Raw genomic sequence first — 26,666 nt, 5'->3', positions numbered from 1 at the left:
CTCTTTTTTCCAATCGGTTGATTATCGAACTATTAGAAATTTGCGAAACAAGTTTTTTCCTAAGTGTGACAGTTCCGTGCAACTTCCAGGAACACATTCTATCGAAAAAAGGTCTCATCTAGACCAACAACACTGGCGTGATTATATTTTGGATAGTGATGATCCAGATAAGGATCCAGACGTGCTTTCAGCAAGAAAACGGCGGTCGCAAGAAATTAAAAACACTTCTACCTTACTATCTCCCATAGATCATGCGTCGACGGAGTCAAAGAGCAACGATGACTCTGGTTCATCCGATACCACGAAACGAGGAAGAAAACGAAAGGCAGATCCATGATTATGGAAAGAAAATGTTGTAAAACAACTTAGAAATGCTGGTCAAAAATATGTATCAAGGACTACACATAAGGAAGTCGCAGCCAGATCATTGAAAAAAACTTGTCAGAATTGTAAGTTTGCTTGTTCAACCAAAATGTATGAAGATTATCGGAGAAAGATATTCTCAGATTTTTGGGAAATGGGAGACATTAACCGTCAAAGAGAATTTATTGCAAGATGTACCACACAAGTAAACAGAGGAACAAGAACTACAACAACTAAAAGAGGTTTAAATGTGGCGTACTATTTCTTCAAAGGGGAAGAACAAATACGTGTATGCAAACATTTCTTTATGTCCACGTTAGATATAAATCACAGAGTTGTTAGCACGGTAATGAAGAAGAAATCAGAAGATGGTGTTATTGAGCAAGATTTAAGAGGGAAGCATGATCGCAATCGGAAAATACCCGACAAAATAAAAGATGATATGCGAAAACACATTAACTCAATCCCTAGAATTGAGAGTCACTACTTGAGATCACAAAGTAATAGAGAGTATTTCGATGGAGGAAAAACTATTGTAGGTATTTACCGTTATTATGTCGAAATGTGTAAGAAAGAAGGAAAACAGTACGGGACACAATCACTGTTTGAAAAAAATTTCAATTTCGAATTTAACCTAGGCTTTTTTGTCCCCAAAAAAGACTTGTGCGAGTTGTGTGTAGAATATTCCAATGCCAAATCTGCTAATTGTGTTGACGCAGAACTTACATTAAAATATGACATTCATCTAAAAGAGAAAGATCTCTGTAGAGCAGAGAAAGAAGCCGATAAGAGAGTGGAATCAGCTGGAGTCATCGTCTGTTGCTATGCTTTGCAAGCAGCTCTGCCAACACCTAATGGTGACGTATCACTCTTTTATTATAAGTCAAAACTATCGACATACAACTTCACCATTTATGATGTCAAGAATAAGGAAACCGTTTGTAATGTGTGGCACGAGGGAGAAGGGAAAAGGGGATCTATTGAGATTTCAACTTGTGTATACAAGTACATGGCAAATATTTCTGAAAGGTCTCCAAATAAGGTAGACTTTATATTTTATTCAGACAATTGTGGAGGACAACAGAAAAATAAGTACTTATTTGTGATGTACATGTATGCTGTTTACAAACTGGACAATGTAAATAGCATCACACATAAATATCTTTTTAAAGGTCACACGCAAAACGAGGGTGATGCTGTCCACTCTGTGATAGAAAAAGAAATTAAAACATCACGTAAGGCTGATGCAATTTATGTTCCTTCCTAGTATTACCAGATAATAAGGAACGCCAAAAAAAAACCATATTTCAATGTTGTTGAGTACGCTCATGAAGATTTTGTGAATTTCGAGGATCTAGCTGATAAAGTAGGCAATAATTTCAACGTGAATAGTAAATTTGAATGCTTCAGTTTCAATGACATCAGAGTTTTCAAAGTTGAGAAGGATAACCCATTGAAGTTTTACTACAAAACATCTTATGGTGCATCTGATTTCGAAGAAGTGTTTGTTGACCAATCTAAACGTACGACTCATGAAGCAAGAACCACCCGAAAGCATACTGTTTCTGCGACCCCAGCTTCCTATTCTGGGATTGAGAGATTCAACGTATGGGGAATAAAACCAGCGTACAAAACACCTCCGGTCATTCCTGCACGAAAGAAGATCTTATGTCTCTGGTGAACTGCTCCGCCATACCACAAGCTTATAAGGGTTTTTATGCATCTTTGAACATCACAAACTAAACTCAATTCTTAACAATTGGAATTTGTAAATTTTATAATAGTCTGTTTCAAACTATTGTACTCTTTAATGTTGTGATTATGTTCCATTAAGATTACACCTCAGTGATAACGAATTGTGTATCCTTTTATTAAACTGCATTACACTCAAGAATTATTTTTAAAATATGTTTAAAATTATCGTACACTTTAATGTTGTAGTTATATTTTATTAAGTTTACACGTTCAGTGATTCCGAATTGTGTTTTTATTGAACTGCATAACACTGAAGAATTATTTTTAAGGAAAAAATCCTCATTATTCTACTATTGTAAATAAATAGAAGCTGCATAGATTTGTTAATAAAAAGAATGTGTGATTCGTGTTAGGTTTTCACTTCAAAAAGAATTTTTTTTAAATATTTTTGAAGATACTTATAACAAAAGTTATACTCTATTTTTTGTTTACTTTTTTTTGTAATTCACCTACTCTATTTTTTAATATCTTACTTGCACATCACCACCTTTCACCCCAACCATACATTAGACGTTTAGAGAGAGAGAATTGGAGCGGATGTGGATAAGAGAGTCATAAAAATGTGAAAATATCATGAAAATTTCATTATATTTTGTATGTTATAACTGCAATTATGTGAAAAGTCCTATTCGAATAGTGTTACATCTAAGATTATTACATTTTTTAAGTAATAAAGTTGTTATACTGAGGTATTTTCTGTTAGCGCATGATCTTCGATGTTTAGGAAGTCCTCTTGCAGCTATACAATCACCGGCTACTCTTACTTGTAGCCAGTAGAAAGAGCTTAAGCTTCTTGAAATTTCAAACGCCGTTTTCTAAAAACATTGAATTCCGAGATGTAACACTCTTCTAGTGGGGGTGCGATTTTTGGCGTTTTCCTACATTTCCAGTTAGTGACTTATTGCTCAAAAACCATTCATTCGATTGATATAGTTAAGGCCTTGTTTTTTAGAAAATAGATGTGGCTATCTTTTGGTGTAAGTTGCATTGCAGTATTGCCAATGGTTGGGAAATTATTGAGGGAAATGTAGGGGTAAAAATTTACAAAAAATTCCCTAACCGAATTTCAAATTTTTTGTATCTAGTACCACTGCTGCTATATGGGTTCAAGTCGCCTAAAAAATCTTTGGTGTGTTGACAAGGTACAGTGAAATCCTGAAGTCGCTTGCTTCCATCCAAAGAGGGAAAGAAAAAATTCTGTCATACACATGAAATTTTGACACTTTTTACGCCTCACAAGCAAAAATCAAATATGCCGGGGCTACAGCTTCTCTAATTATCCTATTGAAACTTTTTATGGTGCGTTCTGTAGGGCAAAGAGGAAGCTTTCAGGTAGTGGTACGTTTGTTTCAATGTAGCCAGTAAGAGGGTAATAATAGAGGGGAAAAGGAAAATTTTCCGAATTTTTCACCTAAAAGGGGGAATTAATTGTTTTGGCTGGAAACACTGCCATCAGATAGACGAAAACTATCTGAAAATAGCCCTTAGTACTCCAAGAATATATTCTACAAGTATCATGGCGATATATAACAAAGTAAGCATGAATTTTTAAAAAAAAATCTCATTCTACCTCAGAAATTCACCATTTTCTTACAACTTACAGAACATGGTTTATTATAAACCTCAACTGTACTTTCCCTAATCATTCTAGTGAAACTTTTTATGGTACGCTGTGTAGGCTAAGGATGAGGCTGTTAGACACTGTTACGTTTGTTCGAATGTAGCCAACAAGAAGGAAATAATAGAAATTAAAAAGGGAATTTTTTCCAGAATTTGCTCCTAAAATCTGGAATTAAAATTTTCTGTAGCTGGCAGCACTACTATCAGACACACACAAACTATCTTAAAATAAGCTTTGGTATCCCTCTAATATATCCCTCCTACAAGTATTGTGACGATATCTAATAAAGTAAGCATGTCAATAAAAAATATCTCATTCTACCTTTATAAAAATCACAGTTATCTTCCCAATTAGAGAACAAGGTCTACTGTACTTCCCCTAATTATCCTATTGAAACTTTCTATAATGCGTTGTGTAGCGCAAAGACGGGACTTCCAGATACTGGTACGTTTGGTCCAATATAGCCAACAAGAGATAAATAATAGAGACAAAACAGATAATTTTTCCAAAATTTCACCCTAAAATCTGTAATTAAAATTTTCTGTAGCTGGTAACACTGCTACCAGACAGACGCAAAGTATCTTAAATTAAACATTGGTACACGAAGATATTTAAGGAACAAAACTTCCAAGTACCAAAAATATATTACTGTGAACAGAAAAGTAGGGGAAAACTAGAAAAATCAAGGGTTAGAACCTAAATACGAATTTTTCGTGCGTTCCATAATTACCCCATTTTAACGATCTGTACTTGCGTTTGTTAAGTAAGGACAAATGTTCGATTGGCGTAAGTTGACTTGCACTCAGACGTATAGGTACGGATTTATAAGCAAAAAAATTCTAATTTTCCCCCCAAATTTAGGAAAATTTTAATTTTCCTAATTGGCAACACTGCGCGCAGGCCCGTTCAATTGATGTCAACAGATAGGTATCCATCCGAGGTATCTACCTGGCAAGTATAAGGAGATTTTTCTACAACAAAGGAAGCTACAGGGAAAAAAGAAGTAAAGGAAATTAGAAATTAGAAAATTCTCGAATTTTTGACTGGGGTGAAATTTGAGAAGGAAATTCGACACCAGAAGAAAAAAATATGATAAACTATAGTCCAACCATATTTTGCAAGAATAATATCCTGATATCTTAATTAGTGTCCACACAGGAGCGGATTAAACAAATGACACCTGTGTGTGCCACTTTGGCTACCTGGGCCACCGAGTATACATTTGATTACATTTTTTTTTTACTACTAACTCGTGTTGTTGTTGTAGTTATAGTCTCGACTAATAATAATATAGTTGTTGTAAACAATAACTTTATAAGGAAAATTTTCTCTCCTTTTTACACCTTAGTTCCAACACTGTTGGTGAGAAATGCAGGGTGTTTCAAAATGAATTTTGGGGTTTTAAGTCTTCGTAGTACTTATTATATTTTACGTACAATTATAAGGAATGCATCAAATAAAAGAGCACCTCAAACAGTCTTTGCTACAAGTGTTCAATGTGAGATTCATTTGTCACACGGCACACATCTAGTCGATAGGCGAGAAAGGCCCATAAACTTTCCGCCATATGGCACAAAACACATTCAATTTAGGGGAGTCTCGTTTCAAGTGTACCATCTCCTGAGGATTTGCTGACGGCCAGATACAAACATTATAAGTGTTCACATTAGCTCTTAGGTGAAATGTCGATTTATCACTGAAGACGACACGATCCAGAAAATCTTCATTATTATGCAGGAATATTTCACTTGCGAAATTGGCACGTAAACCGTAGTCTGTAGGCTTTAGACCTGTAGCAACTGCAAACGATAAGGACGTAGTTGCAAGCGTCTCCTGAATATTCTTCACATAGAACGTTGCACTGTACAGATTCAGTCTTTATTAAAACACAAAAAACTTTCTGGTCTCTAGTGTCCATCTTTGCTGCTTGCTCTTTCTAACGGCAGACAGAAGAAACAATGCATGTACACTCATGTCCAAAATGATTGTCACATATCTATAACTGTCTTCTTTTAAGAATATAATTCGATAATGATTTTGCAGGGTACTTTTAATAGTGATACTATATTTATAATCGGGAAATGTATAATTGTGGTAACTTTCATGGGAAAAGAATCATAAATACGAAAATTAGAATGAGTAAAACAAAAAGTTGCTAAATGGACAAGAAAGTTTTATTTTCGTTTTATTGTTCTTATTTACTGCTCTTTTGACATGAAATTTGCCCCATACATGTCTTTGCAGATTATACACATACTAACATTATAAGAAATATCGGGCGAATTCGTTATCAAATTATATTCCTACAACAACATATTTATAGACATGCGACAATAATTTTGGACATGAGTGTACATGCGTGAGTACAAAACTGTTTGAGTTGCTCTTTCATTTGATATAATATTTATAATTGTAAGTTAATTGTAATAGATACTACAAAGTTTCAAAACCCAAATATTAATTTTGAAACACCGTGCATTACTTCAAATTGTGTCATCCTATATTCATGTCTTTTATATACATGCCATCAGGGCCGGTCCTAGTCAATTTGTCGCCCCATGCAATGGCATAATTTGCCGCCTCCCCTTTTCTCCAGAAAGAACAAATCTTAAAAGTCATTATTTTAAGTATGCTTCTCCAGCATGAACAACAAAGGTGAGGGTAAGTGCAGTTGCACTCAGAAAGGATTAAATACTTACTAAAAATGCAATCCCGTTGTGTCTTTTTTTTTTTTTAAATATTAATCTATTACGTTAGTGAAAAATAAAGCAAACACACCTGCAGAGGAAAAATGGTAATCCTTTTTATAGAATTCACTGTATCAATCTCAATGTATCAGTTTGCAATTCCAGTGCAACTAGCTCTTTTATCTTTATTTCTTGATTTCCCTTCAATATCTGTTAACATTTTTTTAAAAAAACTTGTTTCTATCTTCAATGATAAGGAACTTGTTTCTGACAAAAACAAGACTAGTTGTCATATCAAAACTGTGATAACTTACTAAATGGAACAGATATTCACTACTATTCCAGAACTGAATTCTTGCATTTGGCAACAATCAAGCAATTTGTGCTCGGATTTATTCGACCATTTGCTTTAGCATTGTCCATGTGGCCTTAAACTAATGCAACCCAAACGTAATTTGTATTCAAATAGAAGGTCAGCTTAGTAAATGTAACTACCATCATCATGAAATCTGTTTCCAACAAGAAATATTTAATTTAAATAATATACTTATGACAGATTTTACCGGATCATCCAAACTTGCCGCTCCACGCAAATGCACGTGTTGCATAAAGAGCCGGCATACCATATATATCTAGTCGACAAATTATTTATATATGACATTTAGAAAAATACTATTAGCCAAATTAGTATTAGTTTTTACCTTTAGACAAGTTATTTGAATTTTATACTGTTCGTGACATTATTTTCGTACTTATTAAAGGCCTGCTTTCACGAAAAAACAAAATTTCATTTCTACTTTTATTTCTTAGTTGATATTGATGAAAACTGCTGAAACCCGAATTGTTAATAGGTATGGCATTCATGTAAATTGTAAAATATTTGTAGCGTATCAGTATCTAGCGTTTAATTTATGTTGCATTTTACGGTGATTATACCTACATAAAAATATTTCATACTTAAATAGACGTAAGATGCATTAGAAATGACTATTTGAAAAAAAAAAACGAAATTTATAATAGAAAAAAAACGAGAGGCAATGTTTTTTTTCTAAAAAAACGTACATTTCTGAAAAAATACGAACGGTTTTTTTTTCTATTTACAACACTAGTCTAGCTCATTTTCTTTCTGAAATTAGCCGGTTTTGAGAAATTAGCCGAATGAAGATGTGTAATCGTCCGCCATTTTCCAAGATGGTGGAGTCAGCACAACGCGGATCATTCAGAACTTTTAGTATGTTGATTAGGATCACTACTACAATAATTCTGTGAAGAGAAAAAATCATTACTTATGTCCACGAGCACTACGTATATACGAGAATCCTAATTCGATTGCTCTAAAAGTACCGCCATTCCATTGACTGCAGCTTCGACTCCCCAGTGGCGTATGATATTCGGGTTTCGTCCTTTGTCACTATGTGAGAAAAGAGGTCAGCCCCATCCTGATTTTCGATCCCCGTCCAAGTAAGTATGTGGTTTACAACATCGTGTCCGTTGGTTTTCTCGGGGGTGATGCCATTTTCTCCCACATTCCCATTTCACCAATACTTTCATAATTTACTTGCGTTAATCATTGTCTCCCTTAGTTTAAAGGGCACAATCGGGGGATTTCATTTCATTTTTCCTATTCTATCCCCTATGGGCCAGAAATTCACGTCCAGCCCTTTCTGAGCGTCTATCAGCATTTTTGGCACCCACCTCGCATATAGTTTGTGACCACCTCAGCTTATCAGTCATAATTCGATGCACTGTTTTCAGACACTTTGGCTAGTCCGGCGATTGGATCGGACTTTCTCGTTAACACGTTAATCAATTCCTCTGAGGGGCCGTGGTGGCTTAGTAGTAGCGTGTTCACTTATCATGCGTGGGGTTCCTGGTTCTATTCCACCTCGCGCCAAATGGGCTTTGTGATGGACAAACACCGTGTGCGTGGATTTTCTAGGGTTCCACCCTTTTCCTCCCACTTTCTTCATTCCACTATTTCATTCATTTCTCATCCTCACTGTCTCCATTACCACACACGGCATAATCGTGGAACGTAAAACTCAAAGATTTCATTTCAATTCAATTCAATTTCTCTTAGTTTGAATATATTGCTAACAATTGCAGCGTATTTTTAGTTACACCTAAAGTTATGGTTCCTTATTCGCATGGATACACATGAATCATAAGTTAGGGGGAAATGACCTTTCGGTAGGCCAAGAAGGTGGGAAAATAACACGAAATATGCTGTTAGGAAGGTTGGTAACAACAATCGTACATGATAGACTTAGTAGAGGATAGACTCATATGATGAGCTTTTTTTCTGCGGCAATGAATCTTCAGAAATCTTAAGGTATGGAGTTAATTACATATAAATACCCTTACAGTAGTACCTTCAGATGAGGATTGTTTGTTTTTAATTGGTTTTTCGAGCTGGGTTGTAAACATTTCACATTCACTGAAGAAAAAATCGTAAGATCTATTACTTCTAACACAATAAAAGTAAAATTTTCAATTAATTTCAATTGTGACTAGTCTTGCTTATTATCCCTATAATCGCCGCTGCAATTAACGTATTATTTATTCTAAGAACTCTTAATAGTTAACGTAAGATAGGTTGATTCATAGCCAATAAATTTCATGAATGAATTACACAGTTGAATCACAGCTTATGTCGGAATTTTCACTTACACTTAATGCTCCACTCATATTCTAAACCATTTACATATTCATGTGTTTCCTCAATTACTGTTGATGAAACACATCGTCATATTCCGAGACAATAAGAAGATAAGAATTACAAAATGGAAAAAGAAACTGTTAAATGCTTGGAGATACATTTCATTTTATGGTAATTATTACGCCCTGAAGTCGTTTGGAAGCGACTACTTTGCATTATTTGACTGTTATTGCTTTAAAAATCACGAACCATTATAATGCATACTAATTGTATATCCCCACGATGCCTGTTAAAGGGAGTCATAGGTCAAAGAATGTATTAGTAGTTCTAGTCAAACCTAAATTGATCTTCCCTCTCCTAATTCTGGTTTATCATTGGTTTATCATTTATGTCATCATTTCCTTGTAATGTGTGTGTAATGCAAAAGGGGGCCGAGGGGCGCGGAATGGCGAATGACCCTGAACGTGCTGACTGAGCGCAAGGTAAAAGGTGTAAGCATATCCAAGGTGTTGCTGTACTTCTCCGCGTTCGGATGAAGTACTTAAAACGTGCAGTACATCACTTGTGTAGATGGAGACAGTGTGTGGGATTTTCCCACTGAAAGCTTCACAAATTAGCCTCAGGACTTGTGCTGATCACTGATGCGTTTGAGCATGACAGAGAGAGAGACCGAAACTTAAAAAGAAAAGAAAACAAATAAGAAACCGGTTTTCACGTTTGCAAATCTTGGAGCAGAGGAACTGGATGTATGAGCAAGCAATCATCTGATTCTTATTTAAATGGAGTTGTATATGAAGGCTTTCAACTTACCACAGGAGACTATTGTTTCCTGTTATGGTTTTAAGATGTCAAAGTGTGTTGTGGAATGCGAATAGCAGAAGTAGGTAAGTCTTCTCTTGTTCATTTTGTATACCACTGAGACTAACTAATATACTGTATATGCTAGTGACAGACGTGCTGAATAACACAGAGTGTGCATCTGTTCGTATCTGTTGTGCGAAATCGTGTATTTACGTCAATAAATTTGTTCATTGGAGTGGGAACCTTAATATTCATACTTCTATTTATAAAATAATTAGATATTCACTGTCACATAAACTCCAGCTTGAAGAATGGTAATAAGTTTATGTTCTAATATAATCTAACAGTAGTATTATTTTTTCATTCACCAATTTGGCATAAAATACTGAAGAATCATTTTTTTCTTCTTGTAAGTAATGTGTGCGAAGAATTACGGTTATTGTTTGGAAAAGTTAAACAATAATTTGCTAGTTAGTAGTGTATGCTAGTTAACATTTAATAGTGCAGTGCAGTACATAAATAAATAAATATTTTTTTACACAGATACCAAAATGATCTAGCACCATAAATGATCCGTTTTCTCCATTTTCTCAAAAACTACACATGAGAACTAACCTTTTAACTTTATTTTGTTCAGCTCGATGTGGTCTATCATCTAATATATGTCTTATATTTGGATCATGTTTTAATTAACCAGAAGCTAATATTTAAGAGTTAATTATAGCTTTAAGCTGTATTTCATTCATCATATTATGTACTGTTGTCTCTGTAGTGCAGTCGTTTCCTTTTTGACTGATGATGCACTTGACTAAATAACCCACGACATCGCGACCATTGACTTTCTTTGTCTATGTATGTAACGATGCCTGACATTTAACTCCCCTTAAGGTACGTATAGATTATCGTAAATTTACGGCCGAAACGTACTTGTGTAAGTTCATGTTGCGAATTCATGCTCGTACTGTGGCCCATACACTGTGCGTGAATTTATGACCGAAAGCCAAGGAAAAGTAGTGATGTTCGAGCAGGATTGGTTGATCAAAAGCTATGAAGTGCAAATGTTATAAACGTGTTGTTGAAGAAACTAAAGGAAAAATTCACAAGAAATAGAAATATTTAGACAAGGACGTGAATTTTACAGTGAGACACTGAAGAGGTGTGCGAATAAGTACATTAATTCTTAGAGAAGAATATATTAAGGTTACTCAACACTCAAAACAGAATAAAATTATCTATTAATGAACCCTCGCCTCGTCACTGCAGAATCAAAAGGATAGATCGTATCACTAGGATAAACATAATCGTGCTCATGCCCTTAGATGCAATATTATAAATGAATTCAAGTGTAAGCAATAAATTAATATTTGAAGTCAAAGTACGCGTAGCTGATGAAGTAAATCAGCATCAACTTTAAAATAAATAAAGAAATTTCTTGGTACGTACTTCGGAAGAGCTTAGCCCATCTGTTTGCAACAGCCGACCCCCTTGTCACTTCCGGCCCAATCTAAAAGTAAATATATTGGTTACCGTTGTAACATATTTTGTGTCCCTGTGATGTTAGTGTAGGATGAGCGAGTTTCTCCATTGAATACATACGGCCCTCGAAGCCAGTAAGTTCTCTGTATTTGGCCCACCTCCTGTTCCAACTTGCACTATAGGGCTGTGCGATATGTCGATATATCGATATCGGCTTATATCGATAATCAATATCGCAAAAATATCGACGTCGATATATCGATATATTCGATATCGATATTCGATATCAATATCGTCGACATTGATATTCATATCGTCGATATTGATATTCGATATCAACATCATCGATATTGATATTCATATCGTCGATACCGATATTCGATATCGATATTCATATCGCCGATATCAATATTTCGATATCGATATCATCGATATTGATATTGTCGATATTCGATATGGGTGTTGTACACTGTCTCGAAAAAAATTCGGCGGGTCTTGCTTTATATATATATATATATATTGCCGGTCAAAAGTTTCCGGACAGATCAAAAAACAGGGAAATATCAAGTTAGGCTTGTAATACGATGCAATTTTGGACAGCATAGTTGGTAATTTAGGAACACAGTGATAGTTTTAACATCAGAATAATATAATAACGTTATCCAACAATGGAGATTGGCAAATTCTTTAAATGTTCTTCTCGTCAAAGAAACCGCCCATCGCAGTTATCACTTGTTTCACCAATCGGGGCATGCGACTTCCTAGTTTTTGAAGATTTTCATCCGAATTATTATTCTAGGCGTCCTGCAGAATATCAAAAAGATTATCAGCAGATATTGGACACTTTTCTGTACACTTCTGCCAAGCTCTTCCCAGAGAAGTTTGATGGGCTTCAGATCTGGCGACTGGGGAGGCCATTCCATGATACAACTATCTCCTTTGGCTTCTCTCTTCTTAAAATAATTAGAACAAAGTTTTGACGTGTTCTTCGGATCAGTATCTTGCAGAAAAGTGATTCTGCGACCAATCAAATCCAATCCTGACGGAATATTATGGTTGCTTAAAATGGAATGATAACCATTTTTGTCCAGATTTCCTTGTATTCTGTGAATACAACGAACTCCAGAATTTGCGAAACACCTCGAAAGTATCACAGAACCTCCTCTATGTTTAATAATCAGGGATACATAGTTAGGACGCGTCTTTTCTATAACAGATCTTCGAACATAAACTCGGTGTCGTTGCCCAAAAACTTGAAATTTTGACTCAGCAGTCCATAATACGCGTTTCTACTGCTTTGTTGTCCAATCTTTGTTCTTCAGGGTCCATTGGAGCCTCTATTACTTGTTTCCACTGAACTATCAACTGTTTCTGCACAGCAACTGTTACCCAGAGTGCAGCTACTCTCAAATGTCGATTCACAGTAATAACTGAAATGTTTGTAGGTTGATTATGATTAAATTCTAATTGGAGTTCCGCTGCAGTAAGTTTCAAATTTCTTTTGCTAAACAATACAATAATATGATCTTTCGTACGTGACGTAATACGTGACCTTCCAGTTTGATTTTTGTCCACGTTCTTTCGTCCTCGCTGAAAACACTTGATGGAGTCACCAAAAATAGATGGAGTCTATTTGAGTTTGAAAGGTATTTAACGAATAGAAAAGCCCACGTTATGACGCGCAATGATTCCAACGTGTGCCTCTTCACTTAAGTTCTTACCTCTGTCCGTGATTTCTAACAATAACAGCAACAAACCCTCAGAAGAGGCAAAAATACACACAAAGATTGTTCAAAACGTCACTGTACTCTATCTTATAATATTGTTCACTAATAATGTAAAGGTCTGACATTATTTGTGTCTGATAAGGCCTGTATACTAAGGAATTATATTCCAGGGGTAACTATAAAAAGGAATTAACTGCTAACGTTTAACCGTACTTCAATCAGGCAAAGTTATTGCATGATCCTGATCACGCTATTTTTAATTAAAATAATCGCCGACTTTACAATAATTCAACAATCTTTTCTTTCTACTACATGTAAACATGTTGCAAAAAGGAAAAGCATCTATTTATCCTCCTGAGACTATAAGGCTTTTGGCTCGCGATACCAGCTGCATTTGCATTTCTTAACCGAATGATACTCGTATGAGGCAGAAAAAATATGCCCCTCCAACATTCCATGTTAATATTTAACTTTTGCTGTTGACTTCATTTCTTAATAGAATAAAACCTAATTTACACAGGATTAGTATGGGTTGAAAATTCGGTTTCTTTTGAAGATAGTTCAAATCAGCGGTGGGGTAGAGGTGTTTCTACGTCTACATAATTCACCTAAATAGGGCTATTGTATATTTAACTTATATTATCGGCTGCATTTCTTCACCGAATCAAACCAAACTTTGTGCAAACACTGTATTGGGCAGAAATTCTGTCCCTTTCGAAGATGGAGCCAAACCAGTGCATAGCCGGGGAGCTATGCCCTCCAAAATATTTCTCATCATTAATATGGCTGCATTCCTTAACTGAGTCAACTTAATAACCTCACTACAGTTAATGTTTGTGCAAAAAATTAGGTGCCATGGACAACGGAGTAAGTCCGTGAGACCCATTAATCCTGTTAGTATTTTTTAAAAAAATCGTAGACTCGCAGTGAAATAGCTTTTGCATCAACACTGTTCATTAGAAAGTTTATTATAGTTCATTCTCTTCAGCATGAAACAAGCTTTCCAGAGATGCTATGTTTTGGGGCTCATAACGTATCTGAACAGGGAAAATTGGGAGGATGTCTGGAAAATTCCCTCCAGAAATCCCTCCTAAAAACTTTGGCCCCCCTCTGGGATGGTTCTGGGTAAAAGCACACTATCCAAATGTATCTCGAAAAATACTAGAGGGGATAAGAAATGAACGAACCAAGTTTTGTTTTGATAGACGGAATAGGTATAAGGGGAAAGGTTATATACCAATACGCTCTGTATGTTCGAAACTGAACCTATGATCTAACCTGTAAATAGAACATAATATAGAAAACATAAACACAGTACTATTTATCCTGGTATCAAGAATTGTACCACATTCTCTGTGAAATAAACCAAGAGTTCCAATAGTTATCACGTATATTGTTCCGTGATATGTGGAGAGGGAATTTGGGGATAAGTCGCAAATGTCTATTCTGAAGTTGTGTGCCCTGAAGCGACACCAGAGCCGGTAGGAATCAGTGTGCTAATTAAAGGACATTTTAAAGAGGAATGAAGTGCACATCCGAGAAATTTAACATGAGGAAGTTCAAAAGTTCCAATTCTTCAGAGGGAGGATTTTCCCCCTCATCCTCCCTGGTAAGTCGCACACTGGTTGGAGTACACAATCAAAATATATCTTGAAAAATACTGTGAGGTATATGGGTAGGAGATATATTCATAAAACAAGGGAGAGGATATAATATGACACCGTAAGAACGGAATAGAGAACAAAAGTGCATGGGTGGGGGTGTTGTTGGATAACGTGGGTTTATCCCAATACAACTGTAGCACAGTTGCTGTTTAAAGAGCTTTTTCATTCTACAGGGAATGAGTACAAATCTTGATATCAAGATAAATAGTACTGCGTCTGTATTTTCTTTATATTATGCTCTCTTTACAGGTCGCGTCATAGGTTCATTTTTGTATGTACACAGCGTACTGGTATACAACCTTTCTCCTTATAGCTATTCCGTCTATCAAAACAAAATATGGTACACTCATTTCTTATATCCTGTAGTATTTTTCGAGATGCATTTGGATTGTGTGCTTACCCAGGGCCACTCCAGAGGGGACCAAAGTTGATGGGAGGTATTTTTGGATGGAATTTTCCCGACATTTGGATGAATGTGCGTGAGCTTGAAAATACAACGCACGTGTTAAGTTATAGAAATAACTTCCTCTCTCTCTCTCTCTCTCTCTCTCTCTCTGTGTGTGTGTGTGTGTGTGTGTGTGTGTGTTTCTCTTTCATTTTCACTCAAAAGCACACCGGCACACGTGCACATTCGCAAAATGCCCACACATGAAATACATACCCACACAAATAAAACACACATATAGGCCTATTCTATGTCATAGTGTTTCACTCTCATTATTTCCGCAATGATGGCTAATATGATAGCTGGGAAAGACAATTAAATATTTTTTTTCGGAGGAAAGACTGGTGAATTAGAAGGAACGGTCTGTTTTCTGTGACTAACAAGTATTTTGCGATTTTCCACATTGAAAGGTTTTGAGACCAGATTGTCTATATCAACATGAGTATTCAAGACCAATCAATGGGTTGGATATCCATATTTGATGTTGTCGATATCGATATTCAATGTTTCGATATTCGATATCAATATTGCCCATACCGATATTCGATATTGTCAATATTCGATATCGTTATTGTCGATATCGATATTGCCGATATTCGATATCGATATTGTCGATATCGATATATCTACTCGATATCGATATCAGAATAATATCGAATGTCGATATCGAAATTTCGAGATCGCATAGCCCTAATGCATGGCTTAGACACAATGATGATTTAATACAATTTTATTGAAGATTGATGTGTAGTTTCCTCTCACCTTCCGAAATAAGCTTATTGTCTCGAGATAATCAGAGAGTAAAGGAGAGTAAATTTTATCCGAAGTGTGTATATATACATACAAAACAATAGAGGCGTAGTACGGGTGAACTCAATAGTGGATCTTTTGTTTCATTTAAAGAGACAATTGAAAATACTTCCTAAACTTAATTATTTTATAAGATTTCCTAAGGAACGTTTCCGAATTTTGTTCTTACCCTCCCGACCCCCGCAAAAATGAGTATTTTACTGAAGGGTATTTTTTTAATTAACGATTTGTTTATATATCATACATCAACATTTTATTACGAACCTTACGTTCCGGTAGGCTCTAAGTTATTTCTCTAAAAAATAAATTTAAAAAAAAGCAATTTTGTCTTGCGTGTGAGCTCTTTCTGAGCGATTTTCTGAAACACGAGTCAACCGATTTCGATCATATTTGATAAATAAATGGCTTCTTAATAGCTTGACAATAGCATAAGTCCTGAAAACATCCACAAGGAATAGTTTACTTCTGAAGCTGAATTCTTTTAAATTTCCTCTGAAAAAAGAAAGAATTATGTGATTGTTCATATTTCATCAGTAAATGCTTCATTAATACCCTACAATACGGGAATAACCACAATGAGCAGTTAATCTTAAGATTGAGTTTCTACTGCGTATTGAGTATGTACTCTTTATGAAATTAGCAGGTTGGGTCAATTCTTATGTCAATTCTCCTGACACTGATACATATGCTACTTACAGTAAAACGATTGAGTTGTTCATGGTATTCAGTGTTACGTAATATTTTGTGGTAATACAGGGATGCAAATAACCACTCGCCCGGGGCGAGTGGTCATCGGTGCGGGCGAGTATTTAATATCATACCGAAGTAAGTAAATGATGTCTATTGTGGGATGTGGGCTAATAGTTTCTTTTTTCTTGGGCTAGTAAAAGTTTGTTTCTTATTTGCATCCCTGTGGTAATATACATACTTTTAATGTTTAATCTGGTAAGAGTTTATAGTAGCCCCCCACAAAGGTCGAGAAACACTTTAATAGCAACATTACAAATTAATATGAATGATTATGAGTGTATGTTCCTACTTCCTGTAAATGGGTGTGATTTTCAATTTTCATTGTAGTTATGATCTGCATTGGGACTACATTTGCTCTTCAGGTAATTGTTCGTACAACCTTAAACATGCCCTCATCACGATGGAACATAATAAAATATTGAAAAATATTCAGTATAGACGGTATCTGGGATTGAACCTGAACTTTACTGGTGAAAACCAAGCTCACAAAAATGAGCGGTGATCGTATGTGCGGTGTCGAAAAGCAGAAATTGTGTGCTCGAATTTATGTCGTGTGTCGAGGAATTGGATGTATGAATGCAGAACCAAATAATGAAGACCATGGAGATGAACGAGATAACAATGATAATCTCATTGATTTCTAATTAAATAAGTCTAAATGCTAGTAGGAAAATTGCATTCTAGTTATAAACAAGACATTTAAAAATAAAATTACATTCAAATGACTATTGCAGTTGAGATTGATTTTAAGTGTGTGAATTACGGTTTTCCCATGCAAACCAACTACAAATTTCTGTTAATTTCTAATACTGTCAATAAATAATGTTTGTGCTATATTTACGTGGTGTAAAACTGTGTGTCACATAAACTCACTCCACTGGGAAAAACTACGCCATTTTCAAAGTAAATTAATAATTATGATAGTGAAAACGGTGGTGGAGTTTTGTTAACATACTATAATTGTCAGTGTTGCAAATTTTAAACAATTTATGTGAAAATCACGTTTTGTCCCGAAATTTTCGGTTTTATGCTTCTTCCGCAGATTGGGCTTGATTAGTATGTGAGTAGTAATGGCGTTACTATAGGACACTTTGGACTTTGACCCCGACCTTTGTGACGTCATAGGTCAAAGGTCAATGACCTTAGCCCGGGGTCAATGACCTAGGGGTACTTAGGACCACCCCCTTTAAATTTTGGCAGGGGTACCTTGGCCCACCCCCTAAATTTTGGCAGGGGTACCTAGGACCACCCCCCTTAAATTTTGGAAATTGCCAAATCTAAAAATTGGGTATGGTAGCCTAGGACCATAGTATGTACCTCTATCAGTATTGGGGGTCTATGTCGTTCCCTTTCATGGGTAAAAAATTGCCAAAAATTGAATTTTCGGAGGTTTTTGACCTAATTTATCCCCTTTGATGAGGTGTTTTTACCCTATATGGTTATATGGGCGTATACAGTGGTCCATTAGCTTTCATAACATATGGGTATATTAATGCACCCCTTGAAAAATTTGGGAGGGGTACCTTGGCCCACCCCTTAAATTTTGGAAATTGCCCAATTTAAACATTGGGTATTATAGTACAGGACCCTAATATGTATCATGATAAATTTGGGTGGTCCACCTCGTCCCCTTTTAGGGGTACAAAATTGCCAAAAATATAAACGTAAGCAATACGTTATACCACGTGTTTGGTTTTCGGCCTAATTTATCTCCTTGGATGAGGTCCTATTACCTTATATAGTTATATGGGCGTATACTGGGGTCCATTCCCTTTCATAAGACATAGGTATATTAATGCACCCCTTGAAAAATTTGGGAGGGGTACGTAGGACCATCCCCCTTAAATTTTGGAAATTGCCAAATCTAAAAATTGGGTGTGGTAGCCTAGGACCATAGTATGTACCTCTATCAGTATTGGGGGTCTATGTCGTTCCCTTTCATGGGTAAAAAAATTGCCAAAAATTCAAATTTCGGAGGTTTTTGACCTAATTTATCCCCTTTGATGAGGTGTTATTACCCTATATGGTTATATGGGCGTATACAGTGGTCCATTAGCTTTCATAACATATGGGTATATTAATGAACCCCTTGAAAAATTTGGGAGGGGTACCTTGGCCCACCCCTTAAATTTTGGAAATTGCCCAATTTAAACATTTGGTATTATAGTACTGGACCCTAACATGCATTATGATAAATTTGGGTGGTCCACCTCGTTCCCTTTTCATAACATATGGGTATATTAATGCACCCCTTGAAAAATTTGGGAGGGGTACCTTGGCCCACCCCTTAAATTTTGGAAATTGCCCAATTTAAACATTGGGTATTATAGTACAGGACCCTAATATGTATCATGATAAATTTGGGTGGTCCACCTCGTCCCCTTTTAGGGGTACAAGATTGCCAAAAATATAAACGTAAGCAATACGTTATACCACGTGTTTGGTTTTCGGCCTAATTTATCTCCTTGGATGAGGTCCTATTACCCTATATAGTTATATGGGCGTATACAGGGGTCCATTACCTTTCATAAGACATGGGTATATTAATGCACCCCTTGAAAAAATTTGGGAGGGGTACATAGGACCACCCCCCTTAATTTTTGGAAATTGCCAAATCTAAAAAAATTTGGTATGGTAGCCTAGGACCATAGTATGTACCTCTATCAGTATTGGGGGTCTATGTCGTTCCCTTTCATGGGTAAAAAATTGCCAAAAAGTCAAATTTCGGGGGTTTTTGACCTAATTTATCCTCTTGGATGAGGTGTTATTACCCTATATGGTTATATGGGCGTATACAGGGGTCCATTCCCTTTCATAAGACATGGGTATATTAATGCACCCCTTGAAAAATTTGGGAGGGGTACTTTGGCCCACCCCTTAAATTTTGGAAATTGCCAAATCTAAAAATTGGTATGGTAGCCTAGGACCACAGTATGTACCTCTATCAGTATTGGGGGTCAATGTCGTTCCCTTTCATGGGTAAAAAATTGCCAAAAAGTCAAATTTCGGGGTTTTTTGACCTAATTTATCCCCTTGGATGAGGTGTTATTACCCTATATGGTTATATGGGCGTATACAGGGGTCCATTTCCTTTCATAAGACATGGGTATATTAATGCACCCCTTGAAAAATTTGGGAGGGGTACCTTAGCCCACCCCTTAAATTTTGGAAATTGACCAATTTAAACATTGGGTATTATAGTATAGGACCCTAATATGTATTATGATAAATTTGGGTGGTCCACCTTGTTCCCTTTTAGGGGTACAAAATTGCCAAAATATAAACGTAAGCAATACGTAGTACCACGTGTTTGGTTTTTGGTCGATTTTATCCCCTTTGATGAGGTGTTATTATCCTATATAGTTATATGGTCATGTATAGGGGTCCATTACCTTTCATAAGATATGGGTATATTTGTGCACTCCTTTAAAAATTTGGGAGGGGTACTTTGGCCCACCCCTTAAATTTTGGAAATTGCTTATTTTATATATTTGGTATTATAGTACTGGACCCTAACATGTATTATAATAAATTTGGGTGGTCCACCTCGTTCCCTTTTAGGGGTACAAAATTGCCAAAATATAAACGTAAGCAATACGTTGTACCACGTGTTTGGTTTTTTGGTTCATTTTATTTCTTTGGATGAGGTCCTATTACCTTATATGGTTATGTATAGGTGTCTATTTCCTATCATAAGACATAGGTACATTTGTGCACCCCTTTAAAAATTTGGGAGGGGTACTTTGGCCCACCCCTTAAATTTTGGAAATTGCTCATTTTATATATTTGGTATTATAGTACTGGACCCTAACATGTATTATGATAAATTTGGGTGGTCCACCTCGTTCCCTTTTAGGGGTACAAAATTGCCAAATTTTTAGTACAACCACATGTTTCGTTTTTGACCTAATTTATTCCCTTGGATGAGGTCCTATTACCTTATATGGTTATATCGTCATATATAGGGGTTTATTCCCTATCATAAGACATAGGTACATTTGTGCACCCCCGGGAGGGGTACCTTGGCCCACCCCTTTAATTTTGGAAATTGCTCAATTTAAACATTTGGTAATATAGTACTGGACCCTAACATGTATTATGATAAATTTGGGTAGTTCACCTCGTTCCTTTTAGGGGTACGAAATTGCCAAATTTTAGTACAACCACGTGTTTGTTTTGGCTCAATTTATCCCCTTGGATGAGGTCCTATTACCTTATATGATTATATGGTTATGTATATTGGTCCATTCCCTATTATAAGACATGGGTATATTGATGCACCCTTTAAAATTTTGGGAGGGGTACCTTGGCCCACCTCTTTATTTTGGAAATTGCCCAATTTAAACATTTGGTGTAATAGTATAAGACCCTAATATATATTACTATAAATTTGGGTGGTCCATCTCGTCCCCTTCCATGGGTACGAAATTGCCAAATTTTAGTACAACCACATGTTTCGTTTTTGACCTAATTTATTCCCTTGGATGATGTCCTATTACCTAATATGATTATATGGTCATGTATAGGGGTCCATTTTCTATCGTAAGACATAGGTACATTGATGCACCCCGGGAGGTGTACCATAGCCAATCCTTTAAATTTTGGAAATTTTTCAATTTAAGCATTCGCTATCATAGTACATGACCTTAATATGTATCATGATAAATTTGGGTGGTCCACCTTGTTCCCTTTCATGAGTAAAAAAATTGCCAAAATATAAAGATAAGCAATATGTTGTATCACGTGTTTGGTTTTTGGCCCAATTTATTCCGTTTGAAGCGGTCTTATACCGTATATGGTCATATGGTCATGTATATAGGTTCATTTCCTATCATAAGACATGAGTACATTGATGCACCCTTTAAAATTTGGGAGGGGTATCTTGACTCATCCATTCAGTTTTAGAAATTGTTTAATATAAGCATTTGGTATCTTCGTACAGGTCTTCAATATGTACCACTATAAATTTGGATGGTCCACATCGTTCCCTTTCATGGGTAAAGAACTACCAAAAATCAAATTTCGGAGGTTATTGACCCCTATTTAATACGTTATATGGTTTATTACCTCTATATGTTTATGTTCTCTTTTAAATTTGGGAATTATCAAATAACATAATTTGGTAAACGTTTTCTAGGACCCATTGGTATTCCTCTTATGGCCAAATATTCAAAATTTAAAGGTTATTGACCGGCTTTATTATTGAATAAGTACAGGATTTATTACTTTTTCATAAGACACAGGTGTATTTGTGTACCAATCTTAAATTTTGGGAGGGGTACATTTCTTATTGTCATATCAATAATTGGTAATTGTTCTTTGGGTAAATCATTATGATCACGTGATCAGTTATTGACCTATGATAGGATTAAGAGTCCAGGACATTGGTACATTTAAACTTTGAAGGATAATTTGAGAATGCGTCATTGGTATTGATTATTACAGCCAAATATAAACGTAAGCAATACGATGTACCACGTGATTGACCTTGATGAAGTAGTGTACAGGGATACATAGCTAACCTTATTGAATCTTATGACTCATAGTCTTAAGGGAATACATGCTACAACACTGGCAAAGTTATTGTTGATGCAATTTGATTGGTTGATCACTATCTTTCGTGCAATCTGATTGGCTGATCACTATCTTTCGTGCAATCTGATTGGTTGATGATTTTCAAATCTTTGCTGCATTCAGTTTTATTTTAACATTTAAAAAGTTTGAAACTTTGGTTTGACATTTTTTCGTTTGATATTTTTCGTTTAAAAATTTTTGTTTCGAAATTTTTTGTTTCAAAATTTCGTTTGAAATTTTGTTTGAAAATTTTTGTTCGAAAATTTTGTTTAAAATTTTTTTGGTTGAAATTTTTCGTTTCCAAATTTTTTGTTTGAAATTTTTTGTTTCAAATTTTTGTTTGAAAGTTTTTTCGCTTCAAATTTTTGTTTGAATTTTTTTCGTTTGAAATTTTTTCTTTGAATTTTTTTTTGTTTCAAAGATTTTTGTTTGAAAGTTTGGTTTGACATTTTTAAAAGTTTGTGCACCCATTAGTAAAGAACCGAAACTGTTTAGAGCAAAAACCTTTGACAACATTGTGGTGCAATAGTACACGTCAGAACCTGGGGTTGTACTTGAAATGAAAAAACACAATTCATTGAAATGGATCATTTTATTACACTCCACATACATCCATACCAGATAGTGGTTCTGGATATTGTCGATACAATGTATTTTGAACTTCTTGCACTAGTTTGTCTTTAGCATATAATTTTAATTCCAGTTGAAGTCTTTTAAGGTCTATTGCAATATCAATTGGTGGAAACTCAATGTCCATTTGATCACAAATAAACTGTTTATCAATACAGGTATGCACCCACGAACGATGTTGACAACCATCACAATATCTAGATACATGTTGTACAATATGCATAACACATTTTTCAAAATAGTACTTTTTCAGGAATATACTAGTTTTGTTGCACACTTCCACTGCATGTTTAACACACTGAAATACGCGCATTCCGTTTGTGTTAGATACACCATATTGCGAGGGACATGAAATGTACTCTTTTTACGTAACAGCACCATCTTCTCTTCGAGGACTGTACGCAGCACCACTTCATGATTTGAGCCTAATGATTTGACTATGGTCACATTTAGCTCATCATGAAAATAATCGTTCATTTGGTCGATTCGTGAACATAATATTTGCCATTCTTCACAGGTCAGTTGTACACCAAATTGTTCTGCTTTGCCCAATCGAATCACAGGTTCAAATGTTCTAGCACTGATACCAATCATCACATGTTTTGTTTGAAATATATTTATTGGATAATAGCTTGCGAAGATGAACTCTTTATCGTTAGAAGTACACATCTTTCCTCCTGAAAAGCACTTGCTCAAATGATTTCGTGGGATGACACTGTATTTGCTGGTTTATAGTTATTGCTGACGTCATTGGTAAGGAATGTGCTGACGTTTGAATTCATGATTTCATCACAGTTGCTGACGTCATGCCGACCAACCAAATTCATACAACTATGTCTGACGTCAAAGGAATGTGCTGATTCATGATTTTGCTGACGAATCCGGCTGTGTACTAAATTCAAATTGATGACTTCGACCCAAGAATCCTTTGTAACATAAAGATACAGATCCAGTATTTAAGAAACGCAGCAGTTCTTCTTGTTTTGATGCTTCCAAGGGTAAATATCTTGCTGGTAAAATTATATTCTTATCATTTTCAAGCTTCACTACGATTCTTAATCCAAACTTTGTAGGGATCATTTGGCTAGCTAAGATTCTATAAGGTACATTCTGTTGTAAATCAGTAATCTTGGTAAATGATTTCATCACATCACGTGTGTTTAGAAACTGCAGACAAGTAGCCATGATGACGTTATCATGAATACTAACTCGAACGATACTTATATATGATGCAAAACTGATGACGTTGCATTATCGTGTTCTGACGTGTACTATTGCACCATGTTCTGACGTGTACTATTGCACCACAATGTTGCCAGAGGTTTTTGTTCTAACAGTTCCGGTTCTTTACTAACGAGTGCACAAACTTTTAAAAATGTCAAACCAAACTTTGAAACAAAAAATTTCAAACAAAAAAAATTCAAACAAAAAATTTCAAACGAAAAAAATTCAAACAAAATTTTGAAGCGAAAAAAATTTCAAACAAAATTTTGAAACAAAAAACTTCAAACAAAAAATTTGGAAACGAAAAATTTCAAACAAAAATTTTAAACAAAATTTTGAAACGAAAGAATTTCAAACGAAAAAAAATGTCAAACAAAATTTTGAAACAAAAAATTCAAACAAAAATTTGAAAGCAAGAATTTTCAAACAAAGTTTCAAACAAAAAAATTTCAAACTAAAAATTTTACGTTTCACGGTTAACCGTCAAACTTTATCCGGTTTTTAACTATTCGATTAACAAATAAACGGTTTTGATCATATTTATCAGTGAGTGCAAAATGTTGAACGAAACCAAGATTTTTAAATGTTAAACAAAACTTAAAACTGAATACAGCAAAGATTTGAAAATCATCAACCAATCAGATTGCACGAAAGATAGTGATCAACCAATCAGATTGCAGGAAAGATAGTGATCATCCAATCAAATTGCATTAACAATAACTTTGCTAGTGTCAGATTACATCACCTTATGATTAAATTTCAAACTGTTGTAGCATGTATTGCCTTTCGTCTATGAGTCATAAGATTCAATAAGGTTAGCTATCAGATTTCAAATCAATCACCACCAATGATCTTAGACTATGAGCTGTGACTAAAGTTCAATGTATTGTTTCAAATTTCGCACCTTATGTTAAAATTCTGTTTATCACCATTCCCAAATTTAAAGAATACTTCTCTTGATATACCTAAGTCTTAGAGTTAATCATATCATTATATGTTCAATAAGGTCAATAATGTCCGTCAATTGTTTACCTGAGTAGAACCAACTGTTTTCTAGAAGTGTGTGTGTACTCAAACTTAAGAAGTACCACAACAAAGGAAATGAATCCCTGTACACTACCTCATCAAGGACAATCACGTGGTACAACGTCTTGCTTACGTTTATATTTGGCGGGAATAATCAAAACCAATGACGCATTCTCAAATTATCCTACAAAGTTTCAATGTACCAATGTTCTGGACTCCTAATCCCATCATAGGTTAATAACTGATCACGTGATCATACTCATATTTGACAATGATTTACCCAATGAATGAGATACTATCCAATTACCAATTATTGATATGACAATAAGAAATGTACCTCCTCCCAAAATTTAAGATTGGTACACAAATACACCTGTGTCTTATGAAAAAGTAATAAATCCTGTACTTATTCAATAATAAAGCCGGTCAATAACCTTTAAATTTTGAATATTTCGTCATAAGAGGAACACCAATGGGTCCTAGAAAACGTTTACCGAATTTTGTTATTTGATAATTCCCAAATTTAAAAGGGAACATAAACATATAAAGGTAATAAACCTCTGTACATACCCATATAACGTGCTAAATAGGTGTCAATAACCTCCGAAATTTGATTTTTGGTAGTTCTTTACCCATGAAAGGGAACGATGTGGACCATCCAAATTTATAGTGGTACATATTGAAGTCCTGTACTATGATACCAAATGCTTATATTAAAAAATTTCTAAAACCGAGTGGATGAGCCAAGATACCCCTCCCGGGGTGCGTCAATGTACCCATGTCTTATGATAGGAAATGAACCCATATACATGACCATATAACCATATAAGGTAATAGAACCTCATCAAAGGGGAGAAATTGGGTCAAAACCAAACACGTGGTACAACGTATTGCTTACGTTTATATTTTTGGCAATTTTGTACCCCTAAAAGGGAACGAGGTGGACCACCCAAATTTATCATGATACATGTTGAGGCATGTACTATGATACCGAATGCTCAAATTGGAAAATTTCCAAAATTTAAGGGGTTGGCCATGGTACCCCTTCCAAAAATTTAAAGGGTGCATCAATGTACCCATGTCTTATAATAGGAAATGGACCAATATATACATGACCATATAACCATATAAGGTAATAGAACCTCCTCAAAGGGGAGAAATTGGGCCAAAAACCAAACACATGGTACAACATATTGCTTATGTTTATATTTTAGCAATTTTGTACCCCTAAAAGAGAACGATGTGGACCACCCAAATTTATCATAATACATGTTGAGTCATGTACTATGATACCGAATCCCCTCTCGGGGTGCATCAATGTACCTATGTCTTATGATAGGGAATGAACACCTATACATTACCATATAAGGTAATAGGACCTCATCCAAAGGAATAAATTAGGTCAAAAACCAAACACGTGGTACAACGTAATGCTTACGTTTATATTTTGGCAA

At 35.3% G+C, this 26,666-nt stretch overlaps 1 protein-coding gene across 4 annotated transcripts in view; it reads left to right on the top strand.

Annotated features, from left to right (window-relative positions):
* Nucleotides 1-9,585: 9,585 nt before the first annotated feature.
* LOC145664381 (phenoloxidase-activating factor 3-like) overlaps nt 9,586-26,666 on the top strand; it is a 68,985-nt gene continuing 51,904 nt past the window's right edge. For 2 of the 4 annotated variants that reach the window (XM_081731044.1, XM_081731040.1), the window contains exon 1: nt 9,586-9,969. The gene's annotated coding sequence lies outside the window, so the exon portion shown is untranslated. Of the gene's footprint in view, nt 9,970-10,047; nt 10,201-26,666 lie in introns of those variants that run through there. The other 2 variants (XM_081731042.1, XM_081731043.1) reach the window with 2 other exon arrangements.

Source organism: Thermobia domestica, chromosome 11 (genome assembly GCF_964235325.1).
Source record: "Thermobia domestica chromosome 11, izTheDome1.hap1.1, whole genome shotgun sequence".
Taxonomy (NCBI): Eukaryota; Metazoa; Arthropoda; class Insecta; order Zygentoma; family Lepismatidae; genus Thermobia; species Thermobia domestica.
This window is presented reverse-complemented; position numbering and strand designations above follow the sequence as displayed.